This window comes from Egretta garzetta, unplaced genomic scaffold, assembly GCF_000687185.1.
Source record: "Egretta garzetta isolate BGI_Z169 unplaced genomic scaffold, ASM68718v1 scaffold248, whole genome shotgun sequence".
Taxonomy (NCBI): Eukaryota; Metazoa; Chordata; class Aves; order Pelecaniformes; family Ardeidae; genus Egretta; species Egretta garzetta.
In genome coordinates this window covers 1,431,713-1,456,500 of record NW_009260596.1, presented here as the reverse complement: position 1 = coordinate 1,456,500, position 24,788 = coordinate 1,431,713, and the positions used below count along the sequence as shown (strand labels likewise).

General features: G+C 38.1%; 1 protein-coding gene across 1 annotated transcript in view; it reads left to right on the top strand.

Moving 5' to 3' along the window:
- Nucleotides 1-24,788, top strand: part of SDCCAG8 (SHH signaling and ciliogenesis regulator SDCCAG8) — a 101,133-nt gene that overhangs the window by 68,321 nt on the left and 8,024 nt on the right. The gene's annotated exons all lie outside the window — the stretch shown is intronic.

The window sequence follows — 24,788 nt, the reverse complement described above, 5'->3', positions numbered from 1 at the left end:
TGTGTGTCTATTCCTCAGGCATCAGTGGTTGTAAGTTAACTACAAAAATGTTACAACCATCTGTGTAACAAGACGGCAGAGATCTGCTCTTGCCTGTTACTATAAATAAGAAGGAGATTTGTTTGACTTCATAGACATTGGATTTATAAAGACTATATGTGTCAAATCTTAACTACATGCCATGTTGCTGAGATGTGTCTGCAGCCAACTACCTGGGGTGTCTTCCCCTTCAGACATTCTAGTGTAGTACAGCAACTGCAGAAATGTCTGTATAGCACAACATGTGACAAATTATATTTGTTTTCTACCTATGGGGAAATGTATGATTCTTAGGGATAAGATTATCTGGAAGAGTAGCTAAAATGGATTCTTAAATGGACCACTCAAGGAGTTAGAGAGAAAATGTGACATTTAGTTTGACAATGTTTTTAAAGGTTTTTTCCAACCATTAAATTTATTTTTTGTCGTTGTCACTAAGTGATAGTGTATGAGAGATCATGTATGCATGAGAGAACACATATATCTGAGAAATGTGACATATATATTTAGAGAGAGGGTACACTAGCAGTTTCAAGGAACTGATATACAAAATCACAATAGCTGGTTTTCTGTCACTATTACACTTCTGAATAGAGATTTTGGATTTCTTTGGCAAATCTCCAGTAGAACAATTGATTAAAATTATTTCTTGATAACTGGAGCAATCATGTTGCATTTAAAATTTCACATTTTCTGCCTAAGGCTCTTGTACTTTTTTTTTTTTGTGCTTTCAAGAAATAATGATGGGTGGAAGAACTCAGTTTTGATCATTGCCTAGAAGATGTTTATTTTTTGCCAGTTCATTCTTTGTTGAATATATGGTCTTCCTTATTTTTATTTTACTGATAGGTTAGTGGTTTTTTAAATAACAGTGAGGCAACTGTTACTATCTTCTTACTAGACTGATCATCTGTTTTGAAATGCAACTATAGAATAAAAATGCACCATATCGTGGCTTTTCATTTTAAAATGCATTAATTTTTTAGCTTGAAAATAGAGTAACATATGTACTCTTCATAACATCTTTGATATTAAAGTTGCCTCAGCGTTTAAAGAGCAGTATGCTCCACTTCTTCCTGAGCATCATTATTCATACCCACATACCTTTGGTGTGGTTTCGCTGTAACCGGATTGCTGTAACAATTGGAGACAGACTTGTCTGTGTAGCCTTTCATACAAGGAGTTTGTAAAGAGCTTTGTGGTCACTGTGTCCGGCATTCCAGATAAAATTCTCATTTCTGCACAGAATTTGGGGTTATCACTATTACTTAATTTTTGTGTTACTATTTAATACATTTTAGGTTGGGAGATACATACTCCAGAGAAGTACTATTAGGAAATAATCAATGGATGATGTGTATACACATACAGATGTATACATATATATGCTGCAAATCCTGTCAGAGTCTGAAAGTATATTTGGCTTTGGTTTAATGTTCGGGTATTTGCACACAGTTCATATGGTCTGGGAATAGAAACTGCATGTTCAAAATCTCTCCTTCCCTCTTCCTCTTCAGTTCACTATTTGTCTACTTACTATAGATACGTTTGTCTATTATTTTTTTTTCTCCCCTCTCACTTTAAATAGGCGTCTATATATAGTGTGTATATAAATGCATATATCACTTATGCTTTTATATGTATAATATTCCCATTCTAAATAGTTAATAAGTTATGTAAGATTACATAAGCCCCCAAATACTGTTTTGAACAGTGCTACTTGAACAGTAGACACATAAAGTAAAAATTATCTTAGTTGTTAGAAAACCTGAAAATGTATACCAAGAGTTGAAATACAGGGTCTTCAGAAAATCCTACAAAGTAGTATGCAAATACGTTGTTGGCCTTCTTAAGAAGCAAATGACATGTAGAGGGAAATATCATACCCAATTTTCAGATAGATATTTAGGGAATTTAATAATGTTCTGTAAGATGTATTCTAGGTCACTGAGTACTGTGTTCCTTTAGTGCAGTTATCACTAAGTGTGTGTGTGTGTGTATATAAAATATATATACTTATATATATTAGGGTTTTATATATATTCCAGTGGGAAGGTATTGAGCTCCTTTGTAAAAGTCATTAGGCCTCACTGTTCCAATTTGGACAACTGTTTCCAGCACCACTGATCTTCTGATTGGGATCCTTCTTATTTTTGGTCTGAATTTATTTGTGTTTGGCTTGTCCTTGAGCCAAAGTTGGGGTAAGTAGTTATTTTGTTCTGCTATTATTTTATCTGCACTGATAATGCAGATAATTATAGACAATGGTTGTATCTATTCAGTCCTACTCCTGATTAATAAGTGAAGCCTTCCTCTTTTATTATTCTTTCTGCAATAAGCTGTCACTCTCAGTTTTCTGATTGTTGATCTGTTGAATATGGGCGATCAGAACTGTCTTACAGGGTTTTGGATGAGGGCATTTGAATGTCTCGTATGGTGAAATTAATGTATTTACTGGAAAGTCCTTTACTGAAAAGTCCTTTACTGACTGATGGATCCTACGATCACGTTTGCCTTTTTGACAGCTGCATAATATTGGCAGCTGATAGTCCTTCTCTATCCAAGACATACATCCAGGACCTCTTTCTCCCAAGTAAATTCAAGTTGTTAGCAGAGACTTTTGTAATATAAAATTTCATCCCATTTCTGCTGTTCCAGTCTTCTGAGTCATCTGTTTCTTTCTGTGCAGTATCCCAGACCTTCTCTAAGCTGATGACATCTCTTAAATTTACCAGCTCACTCCCAGTTTTTGTGCTGAGTCATAATTCAAAATATTCAAAAATCTGTTTGAACTTGAAGAAATCCACTTATAATTCTTCCTTACCTTCAATTGTTCCTGTCCACTATGCTCTTTATTTTAGTCAGTTACTTATCAACGATAGCTGAGTTAACGATTGCTGATGGGGCATGATATTTAATGTTTTGCTGAAGTTAATGTAGGTAAGATTTATTGCATTTCCTTTATCAAAAAATCAGCTGAGAAAGAATTTAGGATTGCCATAACAGAATCTGCTTGGTCTAACTTAGGTTTCAGTTTCTCATGTTTTCCATTTACCTTCATGTCCTTTTATATTCGTTTTCCTTCAAAATTTGTTGTAGGCTTTTCATGTGTTTGAGGTCATGTTAATGGGCTGATAATTATCTGAATTACCTCCTTTAAGGATTAGTTAATGCTGCATCTGTTTTTATTGCTTAATAATGTAGTCAGTGTGGGGAAGAAGGTGTAGAGGGGAGAACTACGGTGGCTGTGTTCACTTTGCACGTCAAGACAGCTGGCCACCACAATTTCAGAGTGTTAGAAACTGGATAATAGTGTCTGGGAAAGGGATATCATAAACGTGGGGGATAGTGCCTCAAAGAAAAGATGGGTGGAAAAATAGCCAGGTTTTCTTGCTTCTGTGTTGAACAGCTATCAGTACTCTGACTAACACCCCCTCTGCTAGGAGTCTGGTAATTGTCCACTCCTGAGAATATCTTCTACTCTACTGCTTTGATGTACTCTGCCTTCTCCAGAACAGGCACAGAGATAGTTCTTATTCATGCCATCAACTTCTGGGAGTGAAAGCCTTCAGCTTGCTAATAGTAAGTTTGCATTCTTGTCTACCGGGAATGTAAAAAGCCCTGAAATATGTGTGACATAAAACAGCACAACATAAGGTTCCAGGCTGTTCTTGTTACTTTCTGTTGTCAGCACAGTTGTTGGTTTTCAAATTTAAATGTTAATTTAGCATTAACGAAGAATTCTTGATTCTCTCCTCTAAAATGGAGGTGGATAAAGGTGATGTCTTTGACAGCTCAGCCCAGACTCTCCTTGATATGGCAAGATCTAGAAACGCTTGGCCTTATGCAGATCATCAGTGATGCTGAAAAAGATGTGCATCGTTGGAGAGAAGTGTACCCATGGTTTTCCAGTGAAATCCCATTTTATTCTCCTACATTTGCTGCAAACCTGCAGCTGTTTTAATTTCGGTTGGGGCTTGTTTCTGGTGGTTATATGTGATCCTTCTTGTGTTAATCCACCAATTACCCCTTAACCACTCCTGTATCTTCTACTTTGAAACACTTTGCCTTCAGTGCCTGGTAGTAGCACCTCTGGTCCATGGTAGTAGTCATGGACCGGTCTTCCTCACCCCTTTCCCCAGAGGTGTGAAATAAAAAGTGAGCAGGCTGGATCAAAGTGCTCCTTTGCTGACAGGTTCATAAAAATGTTATGCTATCTGCTAAATGTGCTGTTATCTGCTAGAAGGTACCCAGAGCTACAGAATAAAGGTTTCTACCGAGGATAATAGTCTTTCTAATGTAGCATAAACTCTGGAGGACAGCCCTCCCCATGTTCCTCCTAGAAGTAAACAACCGTTTAATTTAGCAAGTCTTGATTGTTTCGACCATCTGAAAAATTAAATTGCTGAAATCCTTGACTGCTATACTCACCTTGTTTTCTTTCTTCTATATTGTTGCATCTGCATTTTTGAAGTTCATTTTTCTGTACTGTATTTCTGTGATATCCTTGTGATGTGTCAGAACATTAAAAAAAAATGTTTTCAAATAGCTACTGTGAGACTAACACTATGCAGTAGTTCAGCAGCAAATATCTAGTTGGGATATTTAACAATAATTGGGATCTTTCTATTGGGCCTTAAGTGAACTCACAATAATAGTAAAATCTGACTATTAACCCATTTGGCAAACTACTTTAAATAGTAGCAGATTTCCTCCCGATCTTGATCTCTGTGTATAACTCTGAATTTTTCAGAATAGGGCTATTTAAAAACCTCTGTTCCCATATAGTTGGGAACTGAAAATGAAGACAGATGAATAACATTGAAGCAGCTTTGCAAGTGTGTCATGAAAATTTACCAGCTCCATAACAAAATCTATGCACCTGTCTGCTTTCAAGGTTATTGTTGTAAGAGAAGGAGACCCTAAACTAATGACGATTTATGTTTTTAATATAATAAGTGAGTAGATTTTTGCAAGGCTATTAGAAGGCAGCTTTTTCCTGATAACGTCAGTGTTTTGATTACTTCTGTAGGGTCCAGTCCTGCTCCCATGGAAGTTGATATAACTGTGGATGCTCTTATTTTCCATATATGTCTAACCTGTTTTTAAATCTTTGAGTGTTTATCCTTGACGTGTCTTATGCCAGTAGTTCCATAACTAATGTTGCACTTAAAAGCGTGGGTTTTTTCTTCATGATTTTTGCTTTCCATCTTTCAAACTAATTGGAAGTGCTGTTTGTTTTGCTTTATGAGAGTGAAGACATTTTTGCACTAGTTTTGTTCTCTAAAACACAGATAGAATCTTCTTTTGCCTATTTCTTATCTAACTTAAACTATCATTCTGTGATGGAGCTCCAGCCATATTCACTATCAGTTTCTGAGTGTACTCCAAAAAAATTGCCATCCTAAAAAATTAAATACTGAAAAGTGCTTGTGTTTACTGTGCCTTGTGATGGTGCTAATTGGTGGTAGCCTAATATTAACACGCATTGTGGTAGTTTCTGGCACATTTAAGATGCTATCTTAAATGTGTTATCCTTCAGCTGCTAATGGCAGAAGTTGTAGTGAAATAAAGATTATGGAAGTGGCTATAAGGAAAGACAGTATGATAAGAGCTACTTAGCATCTACATTTCTAGTGTACTTAAGACAACATTATGTGTGCTCAGGGCTTCTCAGTTCTGAAATAAAGTAATGACAATGGAAAATATTAAAGATTATTTTATGTTTAACTTGTTCTTTGTGAACAGTAAATTCATAGATGCAGGAAAAGAAAGGGGAAGTGAGATTTTTTTTTTAAGTCCTTTTTAACCTCAGAAAGCCAGATTCCACCTTTAGTTATACATCTGGAAAGACATCCTTGTCCCAAATATGAAATCTCGTTACTTAGGACTTGATCCAGAACAGTCAGTAGAATTCTGATTTGATTCAAGTCAAGGTTGCTAAGTACTTCCAGGTCTCCAGTTTAAAATGGTTGTCTCAGTGGCATGGCTGAAATCATAGTAATCTTTTCTCTGCTTATGTAAAGTGGTGGAATCCTTCTGAGTGCTACACTAGCACTTCCTACACTACCAGGGATTTAGCCTCACTTTTAGCTATGTGACTTGCATGTAGTCAAAAACAGCTTCAGGGGTTTGGGTGTTTTTTTGTTAGGTGGTTTGTTGTTTTGTTTTTTTTTTTTTTCCCCTCTGCTTGGATCACTTTAGTGGCTGACCTTATATGTGTGTGTGTGTATATATATATATATATGTGCATATATATATACACACACAGAGTTTCTGAACTAAAAAAAGCTCATCTGTAAGCTGACACCAAGCACAGACAATTGCACAGACTAAATGTTTGGAAGCATGTGATTTAAAAGCATTTTGACTTTAGCTTTTACCATCAGGAAGGCTGTTGTAATCTGCTGTGCTTTATCACACATGTGTTAGATTATGCAAATACGTGTGTTTCCCAAATCAGTTTTATGAATAAAATGCACAAACAAGCTGAGCAGAGGCATATGTATCCTTAGGAAAGGGCTTTCATAGGCTGGGCAGAAATGGAATTTCTTCATTGACTTTCTGTAATGTTAACCCACGTCAATAAAATCCACAGGAAATGTGTCTAACATTTTGTCCTTTTTAAATTTCCATTTTTAATAGCAAGAAGACACTCCAGGCAGTGCATTTCTGGGGGATTATTGCATTTCTCGGGTGGCTGAAGTCACTCACCCTTCAGCCTTGTGCCTCGCAACACACCCGAGGCAAGCAATAATCCCCAGCAAGGCACTGCCTGTCTTATCTTATTGCTTAATTATTATACCTATTTAATGCTGCTTAGAACATTGTCAGCTGTTGAGAAAAGGTAATTATCACTAGTCAAATGAAAAACACTTTTTTGGCTGCCTTACGGATACACATTTTACTGGTACCTTGATACATAATGAAGCCTGATAGCAAAACTTTTGCTTGTCTCTTCTTCAAGCCACAGCTGTTTCCCTGCTAAATTCATCCCATCTGTCTCCCCTTCCGTAAGGCTGTAGGCAGTATAGCATAAGTACAGAAGCAGTTCAGTGCTATTTTGGATAAACATAGCTGAAATTTGAATCTTTGCCATTTGCAATGCACACATTTTGTTTTACTGCTGTAAAGAGAGCTGTCAAAATAAAAACTACATGGATAATTTACTGAAATACAGTCAAATAAAGGGATGATCAAAGGGGAAAAATGAAGATATAATGTAGGGTCACTCTTACTTTCATGGTGTATTCTGAACAATGTAATTGTTGACCTCTTGACATTGCTGGGTTCAGAGAAATTGGTAGTGAAAAAAAAAATTAGAATTCAGTAGAATTAGAATGTAGCATGAAGGAAGTCCAGACTTCATGCCAAAAAGGTTAATTGTAGCCTGCAATTATTTGTGGTAGTGCCCTGTTGAGATATCTGACCAAGGTATAGTTCTTTGCTCATTTTATATAAGGATTATATAATTGTGTAAAATAACGCAGCTTGGAAATTAAACCCAACATTTCTGTATGTGACACTTTGTCTCTGAAACTGGAAGGATCACTGTGGGGCAATGATTGTCTATACTCTCCTTTATCCCTTGCAGTTTTAGTTGACATGGAAAAAATACATTAAAGCTGAATACAGTCATCTTTGAGTTTGTTGTTCTGAATTGGATTGGTGGTTAGTTATCCAAGGCTTGTGTTAAATTCCAGACTTTCTGGAAAAAAATATTCAAATCCCAGTAAGGTCTGCTTCATAGATCACCTTTGTGACTTGACTAAATCAAGTGCTGTGCAATATACAATATTTGAGTGTCTTTCAGACAAAAGTCTTTTTTTAAAAAGCCCTGAATTCTGCTGAAGTGTTAGAAAGACTATGGCATCTCTAGTAAGAGAAGGGCTTTGACCACTACGTCTTGGATATATTTTCCTTTCACTGCATTATTGTTTTCTGTGTGGCCTGTCTCAGAGGAGACAGGCTGTATTTCATCAGCACTGTGTCTGTATGGCTGGTAAATGCTTGTGAGTCTCTTGTAGGAGAACCTTGGAAGCTTGCTCTAGGTTAACCCTGTTGTGCATTTGGTGTAGTTCCATGTTCTGTGAAAGTTAATTCTTGAAGGCTAATGCTTCCAAGTTTGTATTGTGTTGGGTAAAGGTGAACAAAAAAAGCCTTGCGTGTCCTAACTTAGAAGATGTTCTCATTGACAAAGAAAGAAATAGATAAAGAAGTTAATGTTAGTGGACAATGAAATTATCTCAGTATAAAATTAATTTAAATGTTACAAGCAGAAAGTTCCTTTTGGAAACGGCACTTTGTGGAGTTCACTGCTACCGAAATACTGATTTTGGTGTTCTGTATTGAGGTAGAAAAGGGGAAAAAAGGATGTTAAGTCATTAGCTTCTTCAATATTTACAGGATTGCTTTCAAATTGTACCAAAAGAAACAAAGCCTTTCATAATATTACTAGAAAAAGGTACTGCTACGTGAAAAGTTTACGCAGTGATTTTCATGTAAATTACGTAAAATCAGTACTCTTTGGCAAAAACCAAGACTGCGTTACTCCTTCACATTTACAGGAACGTTAGAATTTCTCTCTCTTTATAGACACTAAATTGAAATATATTCAAAGGCTGTGAAATTATTTTCTTTTTTTTTTAGTTTTGTTCAGTAATACAAATATAAATAAGGATGTTATAACCTGGGAGACTGAATGCTGGTGTTTAGTCCTCCTGTAACTAACCCAGGAGCTGGTAACACAGCTACTGATCAGAACTAGTACCCTCATGTTTCACTTTAAAGGAAGAAAGACTCCAACATTTTTAAAGGAAGCCCAGCTCTTCAATGACTCCGCCATATATAAAGGCAACTCTCCCTCTGCCTCCCTTCAGGCTTGACTGAGAGAGTAGTTATATAGACCTGTCTGAACACTTAGTATGCCACCGAAATAGTGCAGTAAACACCTAGGTACTAGGACCATTTTGGAGTGGTTGCTTTTATGGTAAATGTATTGCGATATCCTTGAAAGTCCTACTAAGATTTGAGCTTACCTCTTAAAAATAGTGCCTATGGCTTGGTCATCCAGTTTTGTACACAACTGTGTAAATCACTTGCAGTAAAAGGAGAATCTGATGGAATATGTGCATGTACCAACTTAATGTTTCAATAAACTTAAGGGTTTTTTTTCCTCACTCTCCAAAATGAGAGGTGTACTTTTGTGCTGCGTTACACATTGGAAATGGTTAGCCTCTGTTAGAATCATTTAGGTAGCTGCTGTAAGTTCACATGGGAAGCCTGTACCTTCATGCATAACAAATTTGACAGATCCACTGCATTTTTTTCCAAACGTGATCCCAAAGCTGCAAATACCTAAAGAAAACTCAATTTTTACAAAGGGTTTTCCCCTCTTACAGGGATTGTGCAAATGAGAATTGGGGATGGAGGAGTGGGCAAGATCAAGAGCAAAACAAGTTATAGTGGCTGTCTTTCCCATGTGCAAAGTATTAAGAAAGCTCTCAATCTTATGTTTTTCACATATTTATTACGCTTTATTTTGCAGTCCAGAGCGCTTTACCATAAGTGCGTGCATTTGTTGATGATGTGATCAAAAATCCAAGGTTATGTGAATTCCAGGTGATCCTTCACCTCCAGTGTTGAGTATGCTCCTGCTGTTGGGGCTGTTTATGGTGGTCTGGATCTAATAAGGAAACTTCCTTTTGTTAAAGCTAGCACTTCAAATACTCACCTGTTTTTGTCTGGCCATCATCAGTTTACTTAGGTCCAGGATTTTTTTTTTTTTCTGGCTATGTGTTTTTAGGTCAGACAGAAGGCCCTGTATTTCTACCCTTTGTTTCTGCAGGTTAGTGTAAGGACAAAAGGAAAAGAAGGAATGGGTCAGAGGGTATCACATACTTACAGACAAAAAAAAAAATCCATTAAATAATATGGAAGAAGAAAACCACTTCTTTAAAGACAAGAGAAGAAAAAGACTTCTTACAGTGCTGTCTTCTGTTCTTCCCCCTTTATCTTTTCATGTTTTTCTTGATTTAAGGTAATTTTAGGTACTCCATCTCTCATGCGGAAGGAGTGTTTCCTGATAAAAATGTTCTGAAGATTTCTGGACCTTCTGAAAAAAAATATTTTTTGAGGTTTTTGTCCACTGTATACATTCTTCTCAAAATTTTTCATGCACCTTGCTTGTTTGTTCAGTTGCCTTGTGAGTTTTATATGATCAAAACCAAAACCAATACAATCTTTACAGAATATTACCGCTTTTCACTCTATCTTAGTTGATAGTGGGATCAGACAGCTGCCTTTATCTTGGCAAATTCTAGACTTAGTTGTTATTGTTGTTGCTGTTATTAGTGTTTAGGTGTTCTGATTAGATATAATTTTCAAGCTCCACTATTTGAAAGTAGTTTTTTTAATAGCAATATGACATAAACTGAACCATACATTCTACCTTAATGTTTTTTCTTCTTTTTGCGTAGGTTCTCCCAAACAGAGAAATTATAGCAACTATTGTAAGTGCTTGCAGGTCATCTGTGAAACAAAAGCAAAATCCCTTTCATTTAGCAGCAGTGCAGGTTTTGCCACTTCAGTTCAAGCAGTGCTTCAAGATAAATGAGCAATCCTTCCCATGCTACTCTCTTTCCTTTTAATGATGAATGGAACTTTGGTTGCTGGAAGCTGCTGAATTTGTTTGGTCCCTTAAACACAACAGATAACTGTAGAGCAGAATTGAAAATGAGGGTTACCTGAGATGTTAGTGTTATTTGTGTGAAAATATCATCTTAGAACTTTTGTCCCACTAAAATTTGTTCTCTCCTGAGCTAATTTCTATTTTCAGGTAGCATATTTGGGGATTCTTTCCTTTGTAATCTTTATGGGAAGGAATTTTTCCCTAATGCTTCAGTGACTTTCTGCATCAAATTAGAAGATAATGTTACAGTCAGTAATGTTTACATCAACAAATGTAAATTTAAATTAAATATATTATTTAAATAGCATAATGGAAACACATGGTGCTTTGTAGTCATGTAATTAAAGAAGATCTGTGCCTCCAGGAGTTTATGATCTAAAGATCAAAACCAGTTCCACATGCAACAGACCTCTTCTAAATATTGGTGTACAATTTGGGGATTTTGTCTTGCATTTACTTCGGCATAAATTTTACTCTTGAGCAGAGATTTCACCCAGGCCAGTACAGTACTGTTTGAGATGTAATGCGTAAGTATTGTACTTGACACTTTGTGTAGCGCCAGTTATCTCTTAGCACAGAAAAGATTGATGCTTTGATGTAAAAATTGTATACCTTGCTTATTTAACAGTAACATTGTGAACTAAACTTTGTGGATGATGCTAGTTTAGGTAGGGGGAAAAAAATTAAAATTCTTATCTTTAACAAGAAGTCTGACCAGCCATGCTTTCTACCCCCCCCCCCCAAGTTGTGAAAGTAATTTTGTGCAAAATTGCATTTAAGTTATTCACTCATCCTGGGGCAAAAGCCTGTGTTCACTTTCCAGCTGAACCAACTAAAAATATGGGAAGCAGACCAGCCTAGTATTCCATTGTTGCCTTTATATAATGTGGTGTTTTGGAAATGATGAAGGCAACCTGGATATTTCATGGATGAAATAGTGGATTCATAAACTGAAAGCTTTGCTTGCAATGTGTAATCGTGTTTTCTCTCTTCCTTTCAAAACTCTGTGCTCACAAATCAGAGATGTTGCTTTTATTTAAAAAAGAAAAGAGGAGGACAAAGAAATAGAAAAAAAAAAATCAAGCCTCTTTTATCCTTTGAAGAAATCTTTGCCTGAATTGCTGACTCTGTTCCCTCAAAAGCCCTGGACTCCTTCAAAACTTGGAACCAAGTTCAGACCCCAACTAGGTAAGGTAGTGTACTTTGTTTAGTGTACTTTAAGTCTTAGTTTTCTCCCAACAACATGCTACAAGAGTCTGGGTGTAAACACATAGGTTGTTATTGTCAAGTGTAACGGTTTGGAATTTCTTCCAATTATCATCCTAATTAGGCCTCTGAATTAAAAAGAATTTTTCATTTCTTTTGGGCATGGGGAGCTAAATGAAGACCTTTCTGTGAACCCTGTGACTCATAGGTAGCTGCAAACCATTAAGCCCCTTTGTCACGGTAATGACTTAGCTGCAAATTAATTCGGTAGTTCTAAGAGGCAACTTTTGCCTTCAACCTCCTTGCCTGAGCATTTTCCCTAAGTTAAGGTAAGCTTGGACAGCACCTCTCATGCTTGCGTGTTTTGTTCCTTGTTCCAGTGCTTTTTTTTTTTATTCCTCAATTGATGCTGTTGCTTAGGATTGCACAGCTCGGAGGTGCTACTGTGTTTGGTTTTCTTCAGTTTTTTAAATCCATAAAACATGAGTTCTGGTCACTTCCTAATCCTCTGAATGTTTTGAATTCTGGCAGCTATTAGAACTTTTGAGTATTTTGTTTTGAATTATGGCAGTTCTTCTCCAAGTGTGCTTCAGTTTTACCCATACTGTGGTACAGATCCTGGTATTGCTGGTTTAAGGTCATCTGTGTGGAAATAATGCTGTACTGATCTTTTCTGATGTCTTCTAAGATAGAGCTGTGAAATGGTTGTGTATTATGAGCAGTAGGCATTAATGATGGTGGCACTTTTCTTCCAGACAACTCTGAGCAAAATTTTTGTGCTTTGGGTATGGCTATACACTAATCAGGGTAAAGTAATAGATCTTCCTACAGTGAGCAATACTACAAGTCCTATCTTCTGCGTGTCTGCAACTGGATTGTCTTTCTACTGCACTTTTTTTTTTTTTTAATCAAACTGTAGCTTTCTGAGCAAAATGAGCCTTTGGGTCATATGGTCTGTGGCTTCACACAAACTTCTGCTACATGACGGGCTAACTTAGCAACCAAGATTTGTTTTCCACTTGTTCCTACTCATTGCTTTTGTCTTGTGCTGACATACTGGATTCTGTGCTGTACAAAAGGAAGCCCTAAATAATAACTAGTATAGCAGTGTGCCTGGAACCTGTGTATTTGGATCTAGGCTCAGATGAAGGACTTGTGCTCCAAAAACATTCAGTGCTTGGCAATCTCAAAGAACAAATTTCTTTTGTAACAGTTGAATCAGTGGTAATATCACAGTTCCCATGCAACACTGGAAAAAAGAAATCCTTTTTCAGTTGGGCTACCTTAATAATTTCACAGTGCTTTCCGTGAAAGAATAAGCAAGAAGAATAAGATTTCCTAAGAGGGTATAATGTAAGTAGTCTTAAACAACCCACCCCTCCTAAAAAACTGAAACCAACAAACCTAAACTACAGAGGTCCTATGAAAAGAGACAATAATTCTGACATCAGGCAGTTCAGTAGCAGACTCTGATGCGGAAAACTGCCCCAGATTCCAACATTCCTTTCAGCTGACATTAGAAAACAAGGTAGACTTAGCATGAGAAATAGTGTCCTTTATATGAAGAGATTGCTCTTGTTAGGCCCATATGTGAACCATATATCCAGATTCTCTCTACATCCGCTCACATGTCTCCCTGTCAGCATCTGAAGAGAGATCCCCAAATGTTCAAATGTACCTTTCAGATGAGAGTTTAATTTTAGAAGACTATCTTGGCCTATTAATTTTGATTATAACAGCACTGTGATGGAGGAGACATCAGATTGCAAGTAAAATTCCAGAAGTCAAAATGCTACAAATAAATGCAAGTGCAACTTGCAGTAATAGGTCACAATATTTGTAATGTCAAAATGTGTATGTAAAATTTATGTCATTATTGAATAAGTAATAATTAATCAGAGAGTGTATTGTTCACATGTACTTTGTATGTTACAAGCTGCAGCATGGAGGCTGAATGCTTCCATGATCTCTCTGTGTTGGACAAGGAAGGCAAAGTTTAAAAGCCCAAATAATGGTTTCAGAGCGGACACTTGTGGGATTTTGGAACTTCAGTACTGCAGAACATATTGGACTTTTTTGCAATTTCTGTGTTTTCTCATATTTAAGCTGTAAAAGTTTGTGGGTTTTTTTTAATTTAATGACAAGCTTTAGAACATACAAGCAAAAGCCAAACTTGTTGGGCTTCTTAAAAAAAAAAAAAAAAAAATCTTACTACTTGGGATTGCTTAATGCACGTAAGCAAAGTAAGCTCCTAGGCAATTCAGAAGAATCACCCCAATTATTAAAATATGATCAGGTAATACCTAAGAGTTAGAATAATAAAAACTGATTACATTAGAGTAGTTTGAATACTGTGAAACTTGTAGAAATGTTAATTGAAATATTTCAGGTACCTTACTGATTACTTAATTCCTCTGTAAGGTGTACTTTCTTACTGTGGCCTTAAAATTAAGTACTGAAGTCACCATCCAGAACTAGAAATGATACAAAACAGGAGCTGCAAAATTGAAAATGCCAGTATGAAGTGTAGTCATTTTTCAACGTAACAGTTCTGTGCTTTCTATTTTGATAATGGATGTCTGAGGGCATTCATGTGGTTATGAAGGAAGAAATTAATTCCCTTGCTAATATCCCAACTTTCCTATGTAGTACTTTTCAATTTGAAGGGGGTTTGCTTTCAATTCCCCATTTCTCTTTGTCTCAAAAGAGGAAAAGCATCTGTTATTTCTACAAATTACTGTAGAAATTCTGTTGTTTCTGCAAGTTACAAATGAAATGCCCAGCAAAACTGGGTAGATGATTTACAATTACTATTTATTGATATTAGATATTTCAGTTATACCTGGAATATGAATACCACAAACTTTAAGCCTGTTTTTATAATCTTGATTATTCTATATAAGAACTGTCTGTTCTTTAAAAACTTTTAAAAACCTCACTCTGCCCCCCCCCCCCCCCCCCAAAAAAAAAAACAACCAACCAACCAAACCCAAAAACCACTTGTTTTGCATTTGTAGCTATGACCAAGATATGATAGTGGATTTTTCATCAGACCCCGTCTTTTTCTTAGGTGGTCCAAACTGCAGTCCAGTGAACTCACTGGCACTTTCGATCAGAAATCATCAAGGGTGAGCATGTGTAAGCAGCAGTGCAGTTACACTCTGCAGTCAAGGGAGAAGTTCTTGACACAGGCCGCACCTTCTTAATTTGCCATTGCTCATCAAGAGAATAAAGTATATTATTTTTTGTTAGCCTGCAAGCAATAAGAAAGCATGCGGCATTTACATTATTTCTACAGTAGTCAGTTTGCGGCGGGTCTTGGCCAAGACTTCACACCTGGTTTCTTTTCATTCATCTGTTCTGGGACAAGAAGATATAGCACATACACAAAGTTTATTTTCTCTCTCATACCTAAATCTAGGTTGATACTTTCTACCTAAATTTAAATTCTGAAATGCTTAATCCGGTGCATGTTTCACGCACACAAAGGACCTCTGTTGGCCAGCCGCTCTTTTTCTGCTATTTCTGATGTTTGTATGGGTTTTTATTGAAGCAAGGGCGGTGCTGGAACTTGCTGGTGAGGGACTGGGATGGGGCAAGAGAGCCTGTGTGACAGCTTTCCAAGCATGTCTTCTGGAACTTCAGTCACAGCTGATGTCAAGAGACATACCAAATGTGGTCATAGACGATTGGGTTTAACCTGATCAGTTCAGAAGACATCCTGCTGGGTTGGTTATTACTTTGCTATCCAAAGGAACCCAATGGATAAAATAGGCAGTTTTAGACCCATTAAGTGCTACTGAGTTTATTGAGAATCTTTCAGGAAAATGCAAAGACCTTCTCCATCTAGGAAAATAAAGGAAGTTAATGTGTATAATCAGATGACTGGAAAAAAAAAAATCTCTCTCATCTCCCAGAGTGCTCTAAGAAGATTGGGGAAGGTGGGCTAAGCCTGGGCATTAACACCTGGAATGAATATTGATCCATGATCAGAAATGTGTGCAAAACACAGAAAGTTTGAAAGAGATTCATCCAAGAGGTTGTGGAGGGTTTCTGCAGATTTTTTTTCTTTTAACGTAATTTCATAATTTGTAGGTTTTGAAGAGTATGCATAGAAATAACTGAAATCTTAATCTGTAGTTATTTATAAACATTTCTTGTTACTGTAAACACCCTCTATATAGTTCTCTATTTATTATAGCTGGTAAATCAAGCCCTATCAAATTTATACTGAGCTAAATTTCTACATCATTGAATACATTGCCACATTTTACATTTTGAAATTCAAGTGTGTTTTGAACTTCTGTCATCTTTTTCTTAAGGAAAAGAGGGGGGGAAAAGTGGGATTATGGGAGGAGAGGAGAAAGTGGCTTTTAAATTTTGTTTTTATATAAAACTATCTGAAGCAATTCTAATGAAATTTAAAATAGCCTTGAGACAGAGAGAGGGGAAAAGGAAAGTACTAGCCATAAATAAGCAGCTTAGAAACCAAGTATTGTGTCCTCAGAAGTGCTGGTTCGAACCAAAGCCTCAACGTTGGTCTGCTCTTTCTGTGAGGTTAGGACACAGTCTCCCCATCATTTGTTTAGGAACTCTAACTCCTAAATAGCTGAGCAAAAAAACAATTCGTACATTATCTGGTTGAACACAAGCATTCCCATATTGTAAGGAAAGCTGTTTTTGTGAAGGCAGAGGAACGTTCTCTGCTCGTTGCAATGGAGAGTTGATGTGGGGAGACTATTTGGAGCAAAATCATGTCTGGTTTCTATTCTTCTTGAAAAATGCTAGAACATACACATGTGCTTCATGGTCCTTATGCTACATACTGCTGCTCTCTGCACAGATAATCACATGAACAATACATGTGAGCAGCGTTTGAGGTAGAGCTGTTATCTTTTATCTCTTTGATGTCTTGTTTTACTGATGCATGAGAAGTTGAACGAGGAAACAGTGTTTCTGAACAAAAGGTGCTGCAAATCCTCAGCAGACAGAATTGCAAAATTGTGCCGTCTGTCCTTACACATTTTCATCTCTGCCTGTCCTTCGTTAACTGAGATGGTTATTCATCACAGAGTGGTCGATGAGAGTTTTATAGGAGCATTTATTTATAATTTCTATGTTCTAGGTCTTCTTTTTTAAAAAATTTTTTCATTTCAGGCTCCAAAGTGTATATTTTCTTTTGTGTTATAGTCAATTATGTCATAAATGGTCAAATGATAACTCATCACAAACGAAATTATTTTTGCAGCCTGTCTTCCTAGCGTCTGGATTCTGAAGAGACAACCTGGATGCCTGCATGCCAGTGCAACCAGGATTTCAACAGTGTCAATAATCTTTGCTCATCATACCAAAAAAATCAGTGTGTCAGTGTATTCCTGCAGAGTCATTAGCATACAGACTCACTCTGCTTGCTTAACAAAGCACGGTTTGGTGTATTATAGTTTCCTAGTCTGCTTGTCTGCTTCACCTCTGACAAAAGCAGAGAGAAAAAATGCAGTCCCTTCTTCCGTGGCACGCTAATGTGGGAATTAAATCTTCGGGCATAAGGTCTGAAATGGCAGTCATTTAAATAATTCAAATGCAGCAATCATTTTGCCCATGTGCCTCTCATGTCTTTGTTTTGTTTCTCTATTTCTCAAATCACTGAGAGACAAACGGTCTTCTGTGAGAATCTGTATTTTTAAAATATCTAGACCTAAATAATCCCCGTCCTCTTTAAATGCAGTTTAACTGGTTACATGTTAAATAATTATTTGCTCTCTCTTTTGTGGTGTGGAGGGGGGAGTTGGAGGGGAGAAGTAACATACAAGCAGATGTGCTGCTAGATCTACAGGCTTCTGCCAACCATATGGCATCTTAAAGAAAGATGGTTGGAGCGTCTGGATTAGCAAAGAGTCGGGATGGAAAGCCATGTGTCGTGTTGGTACAGGCAGTTGTTTTAGCTCTCTGTAAAAGGCTTCAGGAGATTGTGTAATGGAACAAATGGTACTGCAAGCCTAGTAACAGCCTTACCGCTGCTGGAGAGGCAATTGGCCCCCAGGCGGGTACTGCTTCATCCTTGCTTGTTGGCTTTTTGTGAAGGATTTTTAGATCGTTATTCTGTGTTCTTCTTTTAACGTACGGGAAACTTGGGAGATCTAATTCTGAACTTTATACTTGAAAGAGAGCTATAGTGTGTTTAGGATTTTTTTCACACCCTCATTTTTTATAATGAAAACATACAGTTTCCCTCTCTTTGAAATGAGAAGCTCGTGCCCTTCTGCAAATTTCCTGTATCCTTCGTGAACACTTTGAGATGCCGATTCGTTGAATTTGTAGCCAATGCCCAGATTTTGGGGGGAAAACTGCTTTCTCTGGGATTTGCTTTGCTAAAAACAAGATTGGGGCTATTGTGCTTGTGGCTATAACGTACCAGCTTGGCATTCATATTCTGTTTGACAAGTTGCTCTTTATGCAAACAGGGGGGCCCGCTCCTATTAAAGGCAAAATTCCTTTTGTTTTTAGCAACAGAGGATTGGGCTCTTGGTGGGGTTTCGTGTGCTTTACAGGAGTCTCTGTAGTTCACATTACAGCTCACAGGAGTTATTCTGGATCAGGATGAAAGCTTTTGTATCCAGATCTGTAACAGAAATAGGTTTTAGTTATTTCTCTACTGTCACACAATAGAACTCTAAAATCCTCTGTATGTCTCAATGAAATCAGGCCTCTTAGTACACCTGTAAATGCAGTTTTGTCTCCCCAATACTATTTGTTTCAAAGGAAATTAAAAATCTGATGTTGCAGTAAAAGAGTCCCATAAAGTGAGGATTATTTTATTTAAAGAGACTTTAAGTACATTATGATCCCGTAGCACAATTTTTATGTAAGGAGGTAGCATGAGGGACATCCAAATATTCATTCATAGGTAAATACTTTCTGACCAGGTAACATTATGATTTGAGACATTAGAAATAAGCCATTAACTACAGAAGCTTCTTTCCATCTGAGGATCTTTGCTGAAAAATATACTATCTTAAACTGAGACAAATGCTGCTTTAATATAGCCTAAATTCACAATAATGTAAAAGTACAATTACTGGTCTTTTTTTCTCTTTATTTTTTTTCTTGCTCTCCAGAAGGCTCCTTATCTAGAGCTTAGGAAACAGCAGTCCTCAGCTTAATCTGCAGTTTAGTTACAGCAGCGCACGCTTTTTCCTGAGCTGCCTGCATGCCCCCCTGCCCAAGCCTGCATATGTTGCTCAACACTGATCAAAAGTATCTTCCCTCGGGAGGGAGACTTGGGTTCATTTTGTCAGCCTGTTCATTACCTTGCCTCAGCCGAGGCTGAGCCAGGTGTGAGGTGGACAGTTGTCCACCAGGACCGGTGCCAAGACCACCAGCATCTCTCTGGAAGGCTCTCACGGTGGCTGCTGAGGAGGAGTGGAGTTGGACCAGTGAGCCCCAGCAGGGACCTTGGGCCCCCTCAGAGCATTTGCTGAGCTTTCACAGTCTTCCAGAAACCCAGGCCGGTTTCTGCACCATGTTAGCGTGCAAGTTCACCAACATTGTGGTGCACATTGTGTGTGCATTTCATTTAGAAAAGTGCATTTCTCTGTGTAAGTTTTCCAATAGTGAATTTTGAGTAATGGTGTATTTGTGCTGCAGCAGCAGTATCAGAGGTTACCAAGTCGAGAGAGGCAAGTAATTGATTGATAGTAGGTGGATCTCTTGCTTCTCATTTTGCATATGTGTTTGTGTTCTGTATCCCTACTCAGAAGAACAAAACCTGTGGCTGCATTTTTAAACAGAGACACACAACTTTGTTATCTTAATTTACTACTAGTGATTTCAGGCACTCGATTTTAATTGTCCAACTACTTACGTGTGTGAGAATGTTCAGCGCTCAAAAGCATATCAAGGCTTCTGAGTTTTCTTGTTTAAACATTTGTTTCATAAAAATGTTACCATTGCTTACCCCACAGGAAGACTAGAACAAGAGGAGGTAATATGAGAAAAGCCTAATTTACCTAACAAAACTAAGCAAGGCCTTTTGATGTAATCTAAGGGGGAAAAGTACTCTTCTTATAGATACATTGAAGATGTCTCAAAAAAATGAATAATGTATTTATTTCAACACGTAGCAAAGACAAGTCTGATAGTTTTGCTAGAATTTTTGACAATAATTAAAATATGGTGGAAACAGAAGAGTCTGTGCATGCATGAGCATTGTTGTGGACAGAATGATTTCTTCTGCTGGAAGGTGCCGATATCCTTACCATGGTGGGATGCCTGTGCTGGGTCCGGTGACTGCTGCCTGGTGTGCTGAGCCATGATGTGGGAGAGCTGTGCTGGTTATGCAGGGTACTCCTGACAGCCCTGTGCTGCTATCCCAGAGACACTGGGGCAGCTGTTCTCATCCACAAGCTAAGCTGCTGCCGCCAGAAAGGCATAACTGACCCTTCCCACTGGCTGGCTGTGATCTGGTGTGTCGATACTCATCTCCAAACTGCCTGGTTGCTGTTGTATTCCTTATTGTGGAGGTTATTCTGAAGATAACTGTAATATTTGCCTCTAAAGCAGGAATAAAATTCCTCTCTTTCATAGGAATGGTTGAGTTCAGGCTATGGCTTGATGCAGTAAATTCAGAGCACCAATGGACTAAAATACACACATCATGAAATAGCCACTGTCTTACAGAGTGTACTACTGTCTATAATGTACTAATACATTTTAAGATGTATTTTCTGTGAAATGCTTCCCTACTTCCCTTCAGTACTTCGAAGCAATTGCAGCTTTCACTAATTTCACAGGCAAATGCACTGTGTTTTTAATACAGTCCAAAACAAAACGCTAAGCAGCCTCTGTATTCACAAAAGCTGAGCTCCGTGAAGGTGGGCTGGCAATAATGCTCAGATCCTCCAGCTTTTTTTCGTTTTCTGGAAAACCTCTAGTTTCTTGGGATGAAAATCCATTCCTCTAGGCCCTTCTCAATGCAAAAATCTTCCTTTGTAACCCTCACCACCTCCCATACGTTTGGTCTTCCGTGATACGTTCCCCCCAGCTGGCTGTTTCCTTGATGCTGTGACTCTCCCTGTGGTCTCTGCAGAACTGGTTTATGCTGTACCAAGGGACCTGGGGAGGCTGGGCCTGGTCCCAAGCGGATATAGCCCTGGTCCAAAGTGCAGTGCTGCACGAGAGCAGCAGCTCACTGTGAGGTGGGAGCACACTTGCTTGGCCAACCAGTGCTAGCAGAGAAACAGAGGCTGAAGCCACCTTGGGTCCCTTGTGCTCAGATACGTGTGGATATAGCCAGCTCTTCCCTAAGTTTCATGCACCTCCCAGGAAACTGCCCACCTTGATCTGCTTCCCAGCCAGTTGTCCAGATCCTTACTCAGTATGTGCCCCCTATTCTCATTTTTGTTTCCTAGGCAGAGTGAGTTTGGAAAATAGACATGTGTGACAGAGCTGTATTTGAAGGGGAGTAGGCCAGACTTGGTAAGCTCACAAATGGAAGCAATCTGGTCTGCGTGGAGAGAGCAACGGGGCCTTTTATGCAAAGCATCTATCTGAATATGCTCCACAGAAAAAATTCTCTCTGTCCCCAACTTAAAGTTGTATTCTTCCTTTTGGATGTCACAAGCATAAAACTCCACTCCGTACAAATCTTATATCTATCATTACTTCCACTGTTATTTATGAAAACCACACTAACCCTGTGCGAACCCTGAAAATAAGCAAATGCATATCACCTGCCAGGCAAAATCACTTGTTTGAAATGAACTGGAAAGAGGGGCATTTTTGTACCTCTGGTGTGGAAAATAAGGGTGATGGGGTTTATGCAAAGGAACTAATGAGTGACACCTACATGAATATTTTAACACTTCGTGTTTGATATTTTTAGACCTTTTATAGTGGTCAAACTATACAGTATAGCAGCCTTACGGTTTATACTGAAGAATGTTTTTGAAGGACTAGGGTATATAGTATTAAACTGTGAAGACTCCCTTGCAGATAACCAAGTCAGAAGGTCCGTACCTTGCACTGTTGAGCTCCCACTTGCAAGATCACCAGTGAGAAACATTTTACTTTTCGAACATGGGTAGTAATAGCTATAAATATAAAAAGAAGCTTTATGTTCTCTGTAACACAGAGCCTGCTGTCCTTGCTCGTAGCAGCTAGGGTCTGGGCTCAGTGAGGACAGCGGGACAGAACCCAAAGCTGTTCTGTTAGTCTGCAGTTGCGACCGTCAGAAACAACTGAAGCAGTTGTAGCTCAGCTGCACTACCCTTTCTAGAGGTAGTATTTTTTTAATTAAGACAATGTCTGACAAAGTAAATTAACAGAAGCTGATGCTTTTAGCAGGTTTTTTGCTTCAACTGCCTGATGTCAGCCTGGGCCACATGTACGTTCTGCACATGCCATGGGATAGAAAAAGTGAAACCTCCTTTTTCAATTCTCTGCTGCCTGCCCAAACACCACATGTACTGTCTGTTACATGTCGCTTCTGATGAGGTTCATGCTGGGAATTGCTTTTTAAAGGCAAAGTGTTTCTGAAGGCAAGAGTTCAGATTGGGCAGACTGCATTTAAAAAAAAAAATCTAAGTCTCTCCAGCTCAAATACAGTGATAATTTTGTGTGGACACCAACTAACAGTAAAGGGTCAAGTTTGGCTGGTAACAAAAGAAATAATAGGAATCAGAGTAAGCAGGGGGGAGAATGGAGCACACATTTATAAAAAGTAAACCAATGACAAAAATTGTTGTAACTAGTAAAACAAGTGCAGGAAAAATATTTCAGTAATGCACATATGTACCCTGTGGAATGATCCTTATATACATGAGTGGGCCACTTTTGAAACCTTGATAGGATATGTCTCTTAACATTATCAAGACTCTCTTTCCTGATTGAGAAATTGGGCAAAATCTGTTTTGTCCAGCACATATGAAAATCAGAGAGATGTGAACGTATTAAAAAAAAAAAAAAAATGTCTGTATATTATGATACAGGATTATATTGATTATATATCTGCTGCAAGCCCTGCCTCCTTTTTTTAAAAAAAAAAAAAGTCTGACTATAATGTTACAGGATTATATTGATTATATATCTGCTGCAAGCCCTGCCTCCTTTTTTTATTCCCCTAAGGTATTTTATAGCACTCTAAATTAATAGTCAGCCTAAATAGTTTGGAGAATTGTCTTATTAAACATTTTTCAGCAATAGGCAGAACACAGTAATCAGAACTATTTTTCTCTAGAGCAAACCTGATCCAGAGTTTCATATTCTTAAAATAGATTATATTGTTTTGAATTTCTTTAAAGGAGGAAACGCCTCTCTCCAGCCTAGGGATTCAAACACAAATAGGTGGTAGCGAAGCTTTCACCTCTCTCTTTTCCGGCCTGATGTCCATTCTCTTTCATTGTTTCCTTCCTGTCCAAACCCAGGAGGGCTAAAAGCGGCCATCAGTATCAGCTAAACCCAGCTGCTACACCCCCTTACTAAAGAGCAGGCTGATAATGTTCTCCCTTCAGCATGTTAGACACAAGCTATTAGAAGCCCAGGAATAGATCCAGGCTCCGGTTTCCTGTGTGATCTATTTGTTTAACCTGTTGGGCCAGCTGTGGAAGTGAAGATAGATTCTAATAGTCAGTGATGACATGTGAAACAAAGGGGAAGCTACTGTTCCTAAGCAAACTTGTAATTAAACCCTATTTGTAATTGTGAATTTGTGCATGTGAAGATCATTATCTTCTTGGAGAAGATGCAATATAGGCACTTCTTTAAAAGTATGAGGAAAAATAAAGAGTGCCTTTAATAAAAAAGACTTTAGAGGTTACCCAATACACATTTAAAGAAAAAAAAAAATTAAGTGATAAAGAACCACCTAGGTCGAGGGTTTCATGGTGAAATGTGGACATTTTCTTCTTAGGTGTCTGATTCCAAACTGTGCAAAGGATATTAACCTTCAGTTACCATCTGTTACCAGAAGTTGGATGAGTTTGTTCTGCCTATAGTGCATGCAAGTGCTTGCCTCACTAACCTAGAAGTGGTATAGATTGCATTCCTTCCTCTGCCTGAACAAATGACAGTCTGGGCCTTTTATGTGGCAGTAGAATTTTGATAGGGATTTCAGAGGGTGGGAAATGCCACAGAAACTTGTTTTAACGTGCTGTGAGCTGTGTCCTGTAGGAAGTCAGGACTTCCCGTGTGACAGAAGTGAGGAGGCTCATTCACTGTCCTTAGTTTCTACTCACTGATACGCCTTTTTCTTTTTTTCTTTTTGTTTGTGTGGTGCTTATTCTCTTATGCTTTGTTTCTTTCCTTAACTTGAGAAAGGTGGATCATAGTGTTTTGCTTTTGAAGGTAGAAGGGAGAATGGAGTTCAGTTAAAAGATGGGTAGTATAGAAGTTCCCTTTTAATTTGAGGAGCATATGAGGATTTCTCGGAGATGCTCACCATTCAAGGTTGTCTCAAGGTGTTGATTTATGGCTCAAGATCTTAATTAAATAGCAATTTGGGACACTAGTGAAACTTTGGGGGATAATTTGCTATTTGTCTGCATTTCAAAATGTGTAGACTCTCGTTTAGTTACCTCAAAATTTACTGTGTGAATTTGTCAGTGCTGCAAACCATAATGAAGATGCGGGTTGCTCATACAAGAACTAATTTTACTACTGGTTTAAATGTCCTACTTGTCCACAGAGCTGATTCAAGATGTGAAGAGATGGTGAATATAAATTCTGCTTCCTTGATGAAAAAAAGCAGCATCGCTTCTGCTATGGAAAGGGAAGACAGAAAAATAGCAGAGTTGACGTGGAAAGCAGAGGGGACCCGTACCGCCCTCTCTGCGAGAGGGGTGGGGAGGGACAGCGGCTG